This window comes from Durio zibethinus, chromosome 8 (genome assembly GCF_047325235.1).
Source record: "Durio zibethinus cultivar Kanyao isolate XHJ-2024 chromosome 8, ASM4732523v1, whole genome shotgun sequence".
Lineage (NCBI taxonomy): Eukaryota > Viridiplantae > Streptophyta > Magnoliopsida > Malvales > Malvaceae > Durio > Durio zibethinus.
Genome location: NC_143169.1, coordinates 4,560,479 through 4,575,224, shown reverse-complemented (window position 1 = coordinate 4,575,224; position 14,746 = coordinate 4,560,479). Strand labels below are relative to the sequence as shown.

At 28.4% G+C, this 14,746-nt stretch overlaps 1 pseudogene across 1 annotated transcript; it reads right to left on the bottom strand.

The window, feature by feature from the left end:
* Positions 1–530: 530 nt before the first annotated feature.
* On the bottom strand, positions 531–6,581 carry LOC111278790 (uncharacterized; annotated as a pseudogene). The gene is made up of 10 exons (XR_016343994.1): positions 6,433–6,581; positions 5,953–6,037; positions 4,555–4,629; positions 4,447–4,483; positions 3,778–3,861; positions 3,594–3,654; positions 3,389–3,495; positions 2,792–2,857; positions 1,724–1,879; positions 531–1,153 (listed from the first exon to the last, which is right to left on the bottom strand). The product of XR_016343994.1 is annotated as an uncharacterized LOC111278790 (transcript).
* Between the last annotated feature and the right edge of the window lie 8,165 nt (positions 6,582–14,746).

Sequence of the window (14,746 nt, the reverse complement as noted above, 5' to 3'; positions counted from 1 at the left end):
TTAATTTCAAAAATTAATTCAATCAACTCAATTAATTTTTAATTAATCAAATAATAAAATATATTCGAGTTAAATTATATTTTAAACTCTTAATTTTTCATATTTACAACAAACTAATTCAAATCATCTAATAAAATATTCGACTATCAAAATAGTAAATTAAAAACTCTAGCAACTTATAAAATAAAATAATTCATTTCATTTATTTTTAGTTTTCTATGAGATTTTGTTATATTTTGATTAATTTGATTATTGAAACAAATTAACTAAACTCTAAAATATTTCTAAAATCATTTTCATAACCAATCGAAATTAACTTGATAACTGATCTATTAACTGAATTAATTCGATTCTATTAATTAATTCATTTTTAACTGAATTATGAACATCCCTACCGTCAGAAGCAAATAAATGGCAAACTTTCCAGCACGAGGGACCATGAAAGCAGGACAAGTTTAGTCCTACTGAGATAACCACCACACCTGCCTTAAAGGAAATGGATATTTGCAGACATACGACCACAAGGAAAAGCATCCAACTTTTTGCATGATTTTACATTTCGTTAATTCCAAATCATATACTCCTAAAGTTTGATTACCATGAAGAATCTCAGGCCCTTTTCACAAGCATGATATGTAACTATCAAGCATAAATCTTATCAAGGAATAAGCAGACGAGACAGCTGTTTGTATCGGACATGTTTCACGCAAAGAATTGGCACAGCTAATTTAATACAGGAAAGACAGCATAATGGCAACACTTTGAAAAGTACATTTCCTTGATAAAGCTGCCGAAATTCACACCATGCTTACCATACCTCAACCTGATGTCCAACGGATTCTTAGCGGTGCCCTAAGAAAGTTATTTTTTTACTTGAAAATAACAGTGCTGGCTGCTGATGACTGTCCAATATAGGCACAAAAATAGCAGTGTTTGGTGATATACCTTAGATAATGAGGATGGTCTCTACAGGGATATATGAAAGAAATATTACCTGTTTGGTTGATGAAATCAACTCCTAAAAGTGCGGGTGATCTGATAAAGAGGAAAATGTTGCTACAATCCATCCTATTGATCATTCTCACTTGTTGCAGCTGCTTATCATCATTAGCTCAGGCATGCCTACAATGAAGCCAAAACCTGTCACAACAGACTGGGAAGACAGGGGAACCAGTTGCAGGGAGATTTTGTCATGTACTAAATTGTTGCTAGTTCGGTAAAAATATTCTATGCAAGAAACAAGTTCATTCTTGGAAAACGTGGCTCAATTTATACAAAAGAGAGAAATCAGAATAAAAATCAAACAAACTTAGCATCTCTGTAATCTGATAAATAGTTTTGTTCATAATATAACATTACAATCCAATGACATTGAAGATCAATACAAATTATTATAATAAATCTAGTTAGCCACAATTTAGAAGTATTAATGATGGGCGCTACAACAGAAATATATTTCAATATATTGAGACTCTCCACCATATTTGTAGCAAGAAGTAATTTTGGAAGTAAGTTTCAGAGAAGACTTTCATGCTTTCAAGTAAAAACATAAAAAGCACCTGGAGAAGCATGGTTCCGCAATTCTAAAATTCTTGACAACAAATTATTCACAATAATTTTGATTAAAGAATGGCATGCTTGGACAATATTTCAAGTTGATTTACTTATGCCCTGACAGAAAAATAACTTAAGGCAAAAGGAGGGTTTAAACTTTAAAAAGCACCTGCTTTGATACAGATGGAGTTTTCAGCTGAGAATAGAGTTGACAAAACTAAACAAGATTTTAGCTTTGCTTCGCCAGCATCCACTCAACAAAATTGTCCAGGATCAATGGCCAAGCAAGGTCTGGATTATAATTACTAAAGTCTGGGAAACATATCTGTTAAAACATCAAAAAGGAAATAAGGTAAGCACTTGCTGAATTATTAACATAATGTAGATCTCTAACAAGACAAATGGCTGATAACTTGGTTATTATGCCAAACAATGTGCAAGGATGCAAGTAGCAATTGAGTCTACAAGATGCATGAGAACTTTTCATTAGAACTACAAGATTATATCCCTTTCCTTTCTTGTCCTCTATCTTTTCTGATGATAAATTAAAAAAAAAAAAAAGAGTTACTGTTTTATCTAAATTGGCAATTGAATTGTGCTTTGCAAAGACCCATTATTTATTATATAGAACTGCAAAGATAAACAGTTTCCTACTATTTATATTGTCCCAATTTTATGCCAAAGAACATCATTGTTGTCATTCCATATTTGCAAGAACTGGAAATTCTGACTAAAGAAAAAGTAAACCAAGCATTTTAGAAATCAGCCCAAAAATATAAATACGTTTATCAATAAAAAAATTACTCCAAACGGATGAAAAAAAAAATGAAAAGAACAGAAAAGAGATCACTAAAACTCTCATGAGCAAGGAGTCAGTTATAACAACAACCTGCAGGAGAAGAGGGTACCCCTTCAGTCTATTCTCTTATCTTAGTCTAAAAATATGCCATGGGCGTTCTGCCACACACTACATGATTGCTGTTAATGCCTTCATATATGGAACCAATAAGTATGGCATCACATTCTCGTTACCCCTTTACTAGTAGGTATCTTATTTGAAAGACAATAGCATAATTCTGTAAGTCACTCAAGATTTGTTTTATTCATTAAGTGGTATCCATGTGAGCATATCTTATAAAATGCACAAAATTATCTAATTACACTATTTTTTTAATGGAGAACCTAAACTTGGGGAACATAATAGAAAATTCCATAACAAGGATAAAATGTGATGTACCTCATTGCAGAACTGAAAAAAGCCCATCCATTTATCCATGTTTATGACCATGTAATCTCTCTGAATCTGGATTAACAACACAAGCATAGTATGAGGCATATTTTCTCCTTCATTTTGAGGTATTGATAGAAGTTTAGAAATATAGCATCACATTAGAAATGCACAATTTTTCTCTGTAATCTAACCTATCAAGTTGTTAGATTCATTTCTTCAAACTTTTGAGCAGAAAAATTAAACATTAAGTCAGAAGTTTAACCCTATTTGTTAGATTCATTTCTTCAAACTTTTGAGCAGAAAGATTAAACACCATGTCAGAAGTTTAACCCTATTTTCTACAGAAATTTTTACCCTATTTTCCACAGAAAGTTTTGAAGAGGTCATTAGTATAACAATGTGCCCCAATCTGAAAATGGACTACATAGAAATTTTTTAATATATACATTACAGAATCCTAGCAACTAAAACTGAAATGAACTCATTCCCCACAATAGCAGATGAAGAAGTGTGTGTCTAAACAGTAACATCCATGAAATCAAGAACATAAAGCATAAAGAGCTACAGTCTCTGAGGTCACATACAATAATCGTCACAACTCACCTTCAAATACTCAATAAAATAGTCAACCTGCACTCGGAATTGGGATCCTAAAATAAGATTCAGGAATTGACATTTGCTCTCTATATCTTTACTCTTTTGATTCTCCTCTGCAGCAGTAAATTTGAGAAAGTAAGCAGAAGCTCAATCAGGGAAAAGAGACAGTGTTTAGACATCCAAACTACATGCCACAATATTATCATAATACCTATCAGTCAATAGCGGAACAAATAGGAATTGAAATCCACAAAGTTTGATGGTCTCCTGACCTATTTAATTAATATGAAAGAGAGCACCAGCACTTTTACAGACTTTTCCACCGTACTTATCATTCATAAGCTTATTGAATATCAAACATGCTTTCAGAAATCAAGCTGTTTAGAATTTTGTACCTCTTTCTCTAGCTCTGGAAGGGCCTTCCTTAATTTACTTACAGTGTCATCCCTCAGTGCTTTCAGTCCTCTTTGCCATTCCTCCTATAAAGATAAGATTCAAAACGTCATTTTTCAACAGATAATTTAACTACAAACATGTATGAAAACATACAAAGACAAATACACAAATATAAAGAGAGAGCTTGGGATTTAAGGAACCAGTATACTAATAGTTACACAATATAAAACATCAGCCAACCTATATCGATGCTATTATGATACTCTCAATGAGGAATCATAACTGCATTAAGAAGAACTCCTGTCTACAAAACTTAACATTGTTTTAGTAAAAAAAAAATTGACATATTTTCACAACTCTCAGATATTGTGATCAAATCGCAGAGATACTGATCAAAATGAGTTCAACTCAGGACAAAAAAATGGCAATTAACAAAAAAAAAAAAAAATGAAAACAGAAGTCCAAGCACCCCTGTACAGCCTACATGCTAAAGTCAACCTAAAAGAAGAGATTGGAAACTGATTATTCTATATGACTGCACCATGACAAAGAAAAAATATAGACAGAGGAAAAGGAACCTAATAGTAATTTTATTCAATGAAAATATAATAGATGACACTAGCAATTAAAATCAAAGCAAATGGAGATGGTAAAACAAAATTTCTCACCAAGGTAAAGTATCCTTGTTTTTCTGCTTTCATTTTCCTGACACAAGCACATGTAGTTTTAACACAAAAGCTTACAAATGTCATCAGACAAGTTTACATGACACTTACCAAGCAAGCATCAAGATCCTAACATCTGTGTGATCAACTTCCATATCAGAACATAGAGTTTCAATCCCTTCTGGGCTGTTCAAAAAAAGTATCATAGCATTAGAATGCATTTCAAATAGTCAAGAAGCATATTAGTTTCTATAATGATGATACTATTTTTTAATGTCCATCACTTTATAAATTATAAAAATTGTAATTCAATTTTCAGCCTCCTTATTTTAGCATTACAGTGAGAGTCTTTCAACAGTATTAAGGATTTCTAGAGTAAAGTTAACCAATATTTTTGTGCATGACGCCTACACTTCTTCCATTATTAAATGGGCACTCCTATTCTATGTTGCTCTAACTCTTCAATTTCCCAAAGTACCCATCTCGGGTGCATATCTAATGGACATAAGTATGGAGCTCCAACCTTCCAAGGGAAAACTTAGAAAAGATGAAACATATCCTTGTTGGAAACATACGCATATCCAGCAGTCACTACTGATTCTAAGCAACAAGGGACTTAGATAGTGCAGAAAACCATTTAGCTTGAATTGTTAGCTTTAGGAGTAACTGATCATCCAATCATTCTATAAATTGGTACAAGCAATATACTCTCTGCATTTCTCTGAGCAGAAAACCAGCACAGTCTACAACATAGAAAATATTACCCTTAACTTCGTTACAACACTCCATAGAGAAAATAAATCCTATAATCACTTAAACAAAAGAATACTTGTTATGCTCTAAAGGTTACTTGCTTATTCTGATATCATCATTCCTTGATATTGAAACTGTTAAGGTTTTAAACCTTTCCCAGAAATAATTTTGAAATTTGAACTTAATATTATATACATTCAAAATCAAAGTGAGAAATATAAGAAACATATAAACTGTTGCTTATGTGCACATAAAACTTGAGCCCTAATTTCAGGACAAGAAGGGATAAACTCAATCAGCGTATCATTATCGATCTGAAAGATTTAAACTTCACAGTACATCTGCATTTTCATTCACCATGACATCAACCTTTCCTACCTGATATAATCTAAGGAGAAGAGGCCCACCTCATGTAAATTAATGTTATTCAGATTGAACTATACTTTCAAAAAAAGCCCACATATTCCACATGGAGCTAGGAATAGGATCCCTAAAATCTATATGAATGATAAGTCGGCAAAATTTCATATGGTTTGATCACTATAGTAAATATTCTAAATAAAATTAATAAGATAAGATCTGTAACTGTGACGATATTGACTGATATTTACACAATTTTAACATGCAAAACTATCTAAAGATGGTTGGATCTAACATATTAGAAATTACCAAAATCCATATGATACAAATGAAATTCTCCAAAATTACAAAGGTAAGATCAATATCACAAATTGAATTGCATGTTCCGCTAAGAACTTAATCATACCAGAAGGCCTATTGGCATAAGAAAAAAACAGGTTGTCAATCCGTTCCATCTCTTTTGAAGATGCCTAACTTGAAGCTGAGAAATACAAAACAGAGAGTGTCAACTCATTTCTTACATAACCTTAGAACAGCTTAGATAATAAATTTGAGCAATAAATAAATGTTAAAACAATCTAACTACATAATGTACAATGAGGTCTCAACCACTGTGCAAGGGTTAGGAGCTTTATGTCGTCTTTCAGGGTAGGCTTAGGTAAATTACAAGTTAATGAAGTATCTTGATGACAAAGTACAAAGGTTGTCATGATTGGCATCCTGGGTTAGAGTGTATACTTGGTTTAACAGATTAGCTTTTGGAATCCAAAGGTTGGTATAGTTCAAACAATCTAACAAGCATCAAAATTTAGAAAAAAAAAAAAAAGCAAAAGGCGATTCCAACAAATTTCGGGAAAAAAAATAGAGAGAAGAGACCGGTGCGAAAGAGATCGGAGGGAGAATAATTAATCGAATTGGTTGAATTGGGTTGACCCGTTTTCTTGGATGCAGAGCGACGCATCATAAACAAAACAATGGAAGTTTCGTCCCTCAACAGAAAAGCAAAAAAAACTTAATAAGATATATGCCACCTCTTGCAACCTATTTAATATATGCAATGGGGCCGCAAAAAACTGGGATTTTGATTCCTCAATTCGATAGCGGTGGCCTCTTTTTTATAAAATCGGTTTGACATATTTTAGACAAAAACAAATTCGGGTCGGAGGGGAGTTTTAGAGTTTTTCGGCTTGATTCGTTTGAAATATATATAAAAAAAAATTTTATTATTTATTTAATTTTATATTTATATATTAATAAAATAATTATTTAATATTTTAATTTAAAGTATTAATTTTATTTATATATAATTAAAATATAATTTATTTTAAAACAACATTTTTATGCATATAAATATTAAATTTAAATTATTAAATTAATTTTAAATTAAACCCAAATTATATATATATATATATTTGTCAAATTAAAATTAAATATAAAAATTAATAATTCAAAACGAGTCGAAAGCAAATGTAATTTTTTAAAATCGGATCAAAGTAAGAACGAATGAAAATTCATCCCTACCTATAATCATATATATATATATTGCAATCGTAGTAGAATATTTATTTCCTAATTAAATGTTGTTAGTACTTTATCTTTTTAAGGAGTATGTTATTTTGCTGTTATTTTTTAACTCTTTCATTTTTTATTAGAAATAGTATTTTATGAATTCATATTTATTTATAATATTTAATCTATATAAAATATAAAAATTATTATATCAAAATTTAATATCTAAATATAATATATTTTTTATTTTTATCAAATTTATTTATGATTTTTGTTAATATTAAAGGTTTATTTACTAAATGTAAAATATAAGATGTAGAAATCAAATAATTTTCAAACGAATGATATAAATTTTAATTTCACAAATTTTATTATATATAGTTATAAAATTATGTTAATATAAATTATCTTACGGAAATCTTATACAAATGATAGAGAATGGATACAAATTTGAATGCTTAACTTGAAGATTGGTGGGTGACAATAAGCATTGAGACATTTGAACTTAACTAACCCTTTCGTAGGTGGTGTCTCAAACCTGTCAATTTTTAAACATATCGAAAGCTAGTAAAATCTACGATGTTTGACCGTCCAATCTCTATCTTAGGAGCTTTGGGTTCCCAGAATTAAGGATAGTGCACAATTTCCTTCTCCGTTTTAATTAGAAGATATAAAATTCTTATCAAAATTATGACTTTGCTAAGGATTCATATGGATACATATGGATTCACTACTGTTTTTGCAATTTGATATAGATTTGATAATTTTAAATAAGATATAGTGATATAATATAAAAATAATATAAAATGTAAAAAAATATGATTTAAAATTTTAATAAAATTATATATAAATTTAATAAAAATTATAAAATATACTTCATGTTTGACGTATCGATATAAATTACAATATGATAATTTATATATTTTACATGTATTTAATATAAAATATACATAATACAAATATATAAATTATTAAGTCTATTATGATGCAATGCAATAATTAATTTAAGCTAGCTTGCAAGTTTAGTCAAATCTCAGTAACTACGTACATTATTACAAGTAATAATAAATTTTTTCCTTTCGCGTCTCTCTTTCTCTCTTTTTTTTAATTTAACTATGAGTTTTTGTATTTTGCTTAATAACTCTTCCTTGGAATCATTATAAGGAGACTTATTTACATCAAACTTCAAGAATTCATGAAAAATTACATTCCCATAGCTTTCTAACAAATTCAAACTTAAACAAAAAAAAAAATGAATACACTCTTTTTACCACTTGTGCCAATATCCTTTTTTATTTATACCACTAATTTAAGCACATAGTAAAAGAGGCAATATATGATCTATCATTCTTTCAAATGAGGCGATTTGAGGACCATCTCCTATTATTACACTATCTTATCTAGATTTAATAATTTAAAACACGACACGATGATATGATATAAAAATGAAATAAAAAAAGATACGAAAATGACATGATTCAAAATTTTAACAAAAAATTATGTGTGTTTTATAAAAGTATATATATTTCGTATTTTTATATCGTCACACATTATGACACACAACATTCATAAAAAAAATATAATACAAATACATGAATTATTAAAATTTTACACAACACAATATAAATGAATTGCTAAATCTAATCATATCTATATGGGCTAAGACAAAAGACAAAATGTACCTACATATGTAAGAGGTGGTTTAACCTCCTCAATCTCTATGGTTCTTAGGCACCTACAAGTCAAGAAAGTTAAAAGTTCTTACAAAGTGTATCTATATGTTTTTAAGACACACTAGCAAAACACTTGTGCGTTGCTGCAGGATCATAAATCATCAATGTTCATATATGTTAGCAGAATATGTGTGGCGTGAATAATGTATAAGATGGCAAAAAGGTTATTAATTCTTTGTCATAAACTCATAAATTATCAATGCATATATTCATTGATAATGATAATACATTTATGGGATAAAGAGTTGTTTAGCATAAATAACATATATGCAAGGAATGAAACAAACAAATTGATTTCAATACTTTTGACAATACAATGCTTATATTCATTGACAATGTAAAACATTTTAAAGACAAAAATGGGTAAAAAGAAAAGGCATAACCATTGTGTTGGCTCATAAATAGTAAGCATACAGAACCCCCAATTACTTTGATGATTGTTTTTGTAGTCGCCCCAAATATCTAAATCTTGAAAAACAACAATAATTAGTGGAAATGATGACAAGATGATTTAAAGACCACGCTTCTAAATAATTTTGACATCGTTTTAGTGTTGTTTTACATACATCAAATTGCCTCTTTGATAATATTTAGTTATTTAACTCGTTTATATGTTTGATTTCCTTTTTGTTAGGTTTTAATTTATTGTAAATCAATTGTTTAAAATAGGAGAAAATTGTAAAAATTTTCAATTATCCAATTGAATCGATCAAACCGATTGACATATGTTTCTTTGATTAGTGTCAGAGAATAGCTCAATCAGTTTTGATTATTTTTATGGTTGACCGAATCGAATTACTGCTCACCCCTAACTTTCATTTTTTAATTATTACTCATTTAATTGATCTTGAGTTCAAAAAAGAAAGAGTAATTAGTATTGAAAGAGTAATTAGTAGCTACACACATTATATTTATTGAAAAAAAAAATTAAAGGCTCAATTTAGTATCTAATGTTTAATTTTTTTTCAATTAAAGATATAATTTTTAATTTAATTCAATTAAAGATTAAACATTTGTGATTGTACTCAAATCAAAATCTTTTAACAGACATGAATTACATGTGCCATTAAGTTCAATAACGATACCATTTTCCTGTTAATACCACATCTTTGTTATGAAAAATGCTATTGTTTCTTGTTTTTTCTCAAGCAAAGTTTTCAAGAAAAATAGCAAAATAAACCTTAAGCTAATACCAAATCTATTTTGAAATATTTGAAATATGAGTTCAACAATTATTACTGCATAGAATAGGCATAAAGGTTTCAAATTATTGAGCTTGCATACCCATTTCAAATCCTTGAACTTGCATATCGAAATAAAAATAGTAATTAAAAGATGAAGCTGAGATATATTAACAATTAATGAAGCTAAAAACAACCATAGTCTATTTTACCTTTTTATTTTTATACGAAAAGGAAACTAGCATAAATTATAGAGGTTCGATATAAATTATGCACTATAGCATCAAAACTAAGCAAAGCCTTAATAAAGTCAGGCAATTTGTAAGACACAACATAAGAAAGTTCATTACACAACAAATTACATTACTTTTTGTTACCAACAAGCCAGTGCATCCATGCATCTGTTCTCTTCTCTAAAGACATGGTAGATTTTTTTATGACAAAGCATCAGTAACAGCTCCCTACAATAAAAGACCAGAGGTGGTAACAAAAGGTTCGACATATATTGACTTTTATCATAGCAATAACAACCATCTCATAAAATTCAATTTTCAGCCTAGTAATGTTGAGTCGTTTAGCCAAGATAAGTCCATCCCTAGAAGACCATTTTTAAGCTAAAATATTTGTTTTGAAATCGATCAACCTAATGGATCCATGATCCATTTTCCTTCATGATCTCTGATAATAGCTACTGCACTTACTTTACCAGGATTGCCCATTGACGATCCATCAATGTTTAGTTTACACCATCCCTTAGCTAGAGGATTCCATTTGATAGGAATGACAAAGGTTTGAATATGTTTGTACACATCCTAGCTCACGATGAAAAACTCTCTTGCCTTCTTAATGGTTTTTTTAACAATATCCTCTATTTTTCTAATTCATTTGAAGATTCTATGATTCTTTTCAAGTTAAATCTCCAACATAACGTGAGTGAAAAGCAAGCCCTACGGGATGCCACAATAACTTAATCATTATTGAGCAATAACATTTGTTTAGATTCATTCCTTGAACTCGATGTCAAGGTGAGATGCTTGGTAAATGACATCTTTTTGGCCTTTTCAAACTTGTTTTATCTATTGGCATTCTTTGGAGAGATATTGAATGTTTTTTGGTTCTTGATTACAGAAAACACATATATTATAAAGGTTCAAACCTTGAAAAGCTAAGAAAGATTTGGTAGGTAGGACTTCATGCATCCATTCCAAAAAAAAAAAAAAAAAAAACTAAAGTTTGGGAAGGTTTTTTAGCTTTCAAATCCACCTTTAATTTAGAGTTTAAGAGCTCATAGTGCAACCTTTCACAAGATCATATATTGATTGGGTGGTGAAGTGTCGATTCTTAGATGATGTCCAGTAAAGTGAATCTTATTGTCATCCAAATAGTTGGGTAGGTACTACCCTAATTGTATTAATAACCTTTGAAGACAAATGGAAGGAAATTATGAGTCCCCTTTAAAGATGAAAAGCAATAAGTAGGGAAAAAATACAAATAAGAAGTTTCAACATATTGATTATTCAAAGATTCTACCTGTCTACATGTAACAAATTCTCCATAACATAAAACAAATATAATTTTTCAATTGTTCAACTTGACTTCATGATTGAAAGAGTTAATCTTCAATTTTAATTACCTATTTTGAAAGCACAAGCAAATAAAACTAATATAAATGAAACTATAATTCTTTATTATATGCTTCATATATATATAGTTAATTTTCAAACTTTTATTAATATTTTTTTCTACTAAAGAAATTTAATTAACTATTTAGCTTAGCAGACAAAAAGACCATGCAACAATTGTTCCAGTAACATCTCCAATGATTTTGTAATTTTTATATGGTCTTATTAAAAGTTCATCCTTATCTAAATATATAAGCACTTTAATATATATTTTAAAAAAATTTGGTCCCAATCGATGCCTTCCTACTTGACTAATAGGATCCTTACAATTGGCCACATCATCTGTATGATCCTTAATGATTTTCAATAAAACAAATGCTATTCCCTACTTAATAAAAATTTAATTAACTAAATAAGGTTATGTTTAATATAATTCTAATAACTTTTTTTATGAAAGTATCTTGAAATCATATAATTAAAACTATAAGTTTATTAATTACCTAACTTGGCCTTCAAGTCACTAATGTTAAATGATTATAATGCTATGGAATTGCAATGATGGCAAGAATTATGACCCAATGTCAATAAGAAAAAATATATTTATCTATTATTTAACAAAAACAAACACAAAGATAATAATTATTTATTACTTCAATTTGTTGAGACCAATCATTCCTAGGTTTTGAGAAGTACAAATGAGGCATTTGATGTTGAATTAAAAAATGATCCTATCATCCAACTTTATTTGCATATATTGATAGAAAAGCACCTTCATTAGCAAATATTTTTATAAAGTACCATGAAAGGAATATTATATTACAAAAATATTATAAATATCATTAGAGATCACCTAATTTAATATGTCACAATCAATATTGCTTATAGAAACCATTTGGTCCTTCTTATGATAAATTATTCTTTTCACCAAATCGTCTGATTTAATATCAATAAATCTTCTCCACATACAATTATTATTGTAGATTCATTATCAATTGTTCTTTCATATTTATGTGTATGAATAACTATGAACAATTCTGTTCAAAATGGATTAGTCCCTTCAAGTCTCGTATTTTTTTATGAATTTTCAATCACAATAAGTAATTATATTACTTTGGACAATTTTATTTCTAAATTAACTTTTTTTTAAGTTTTATTTGTTAATTACTTAATTAATGTACATTGCATTACCATTTCCATTACAACTCTTGCAAATTGTTGGCTGGAATAGGTGATTGTTGAATGTGTGGTTGGAATAAGTGATCGTTGTTCTTATCAAAGTTTGAACTTAGAATTTGTTTAAGTCATTACTTTTGGAATAGGTGATTTTGGTTTTTACCCAAAGTTTTTACTTAGAATTTCTAAATCACATATTCCTCACCTCGTATTATATTTTATGATTTTTCTCTTCTCATATTCTAAGACCTTCAAGACTTAGAAATTTTTCTAAATCTAATTCTTTTATATTTCACCTTTTATATATATGATGTTTGAAGGGATTTAGAAATTTTCCTAAGTCCAATTTCTTTGATATTCTTTATCTCGTTTTCTAAGGTTAGCTTTTTAAAAATATGCGCTTCTTAAGTCATTTTTCTAATATTCCTTACCTTGTATTCTGAGATAAGCTTTTACGAGAATGTGTGGTTGACTATACTATAAAGAAACCCTAACTTGACAATACATAATAAATTTATAATTTTTAGTCAAAAATATAGAAAACGTACAATTTATCTTCTATTTAAACAAATTATATAAAAACTTCATGATTTTATTAAATAAAATTACTTATTGGAGAAGGAAAAAATCTCATAATTATTTTTTTTTGCTAAAGTTTAAAAAAACTTCATTCGTCTCTTGATTCTTTCAAAATTTTCAATAGTTTTTAATTGGAAAGTACTAAAGGATGAGTAAGAGTAGGTACACCACCAATGAAAGTCAGAGTGCTTTTTTTTATTTTAGATGAAAAGTCTAGTGTGATTTTAAGAGAACATAATTGTAATTGGTTTGCTATTCCCTTCAAATGACATTAGATTACTGGCTATCTAGAAAAAATATGGAAGCAGAGGGATGCAATGGAAATCCCATTGTATATTGATCTTTGTGACTTATTTTTTCATTGTAAAAGGCCTTCAATTGTTTTGTAATTAATATTTTGTCTCTAAAAGTTATTATCAATCTTAAATAAATATTAAAGGCATTATACAAATTGGACTTTTTTTCATTCATTTTGTAATTAATATTTTTTACTATCAGCAACAATATTTTTATAGGTAAAAACACAAAAGAAAATCATTATAAATTGTTAGGTTAATTATATTTTTAATTAAAAAATAATATGTCAATTAGAGTCAAATATCTTTATATATAACATTTGTTTCTAAAAATTTTGATTTAAAGGCAAATAAGGTTATCACCTTAAATTATTTACCTCTAAAAGTAGTTTATGTTGTAGTGGTTTTTTGAAAGATCTAACTTCTAAAACCTTCAATAAACTAAAAACCAAAAGTAAAAATAATAATATACCCAAATTACATATCCCTCACAAAATTTGAAAAGAAAAAGAATTATTTTATGAGAGAAAAAGAAATAAAAATTTACTCTGAAAAGAACACTTGTATTACTAACAAAATTCCAAGTTCTTGAAACATGTAATAAAAAGAAAGACAAAGTTTTCTATTAGAAAACATCAATTAGAAACAAAAATAGTAAAAAATAATTAAAATAAAAAAATTTAAAAGAACTTTAGAAAATGGGTTAGGGTTTTTTATAAAAGGACAGAGATTGAATGGCATAAGGGAGAGAATAAATAATGGAAAAGAAAAAAAGAAAGAAAGATGGAGGTGCTACCAACAATTTACCAATTATGGCAATCTGAAAATGAAACTTGCATCTTGGTTGTTTGAAAAAAATAAATGGGCAAACAAAGGAGTACAGAGAAAAATAAGAAAAAATGTTTTCTTTTTTCAATCAACTTTTTCTTCCATTTTCTCTTTTCATTTTTTTTTTTGTTTTTTTCCTTTCTTTCAAAGGTTTTTAACAAAATTATTTAGTTTTTTTCTTTTTAGCACGTAATTAAGTAAAAAAATGAAAACCTTGAAAATTCAAATTCATTACCCATTTTAAAACCAATTCAACACAAAATGAAGAC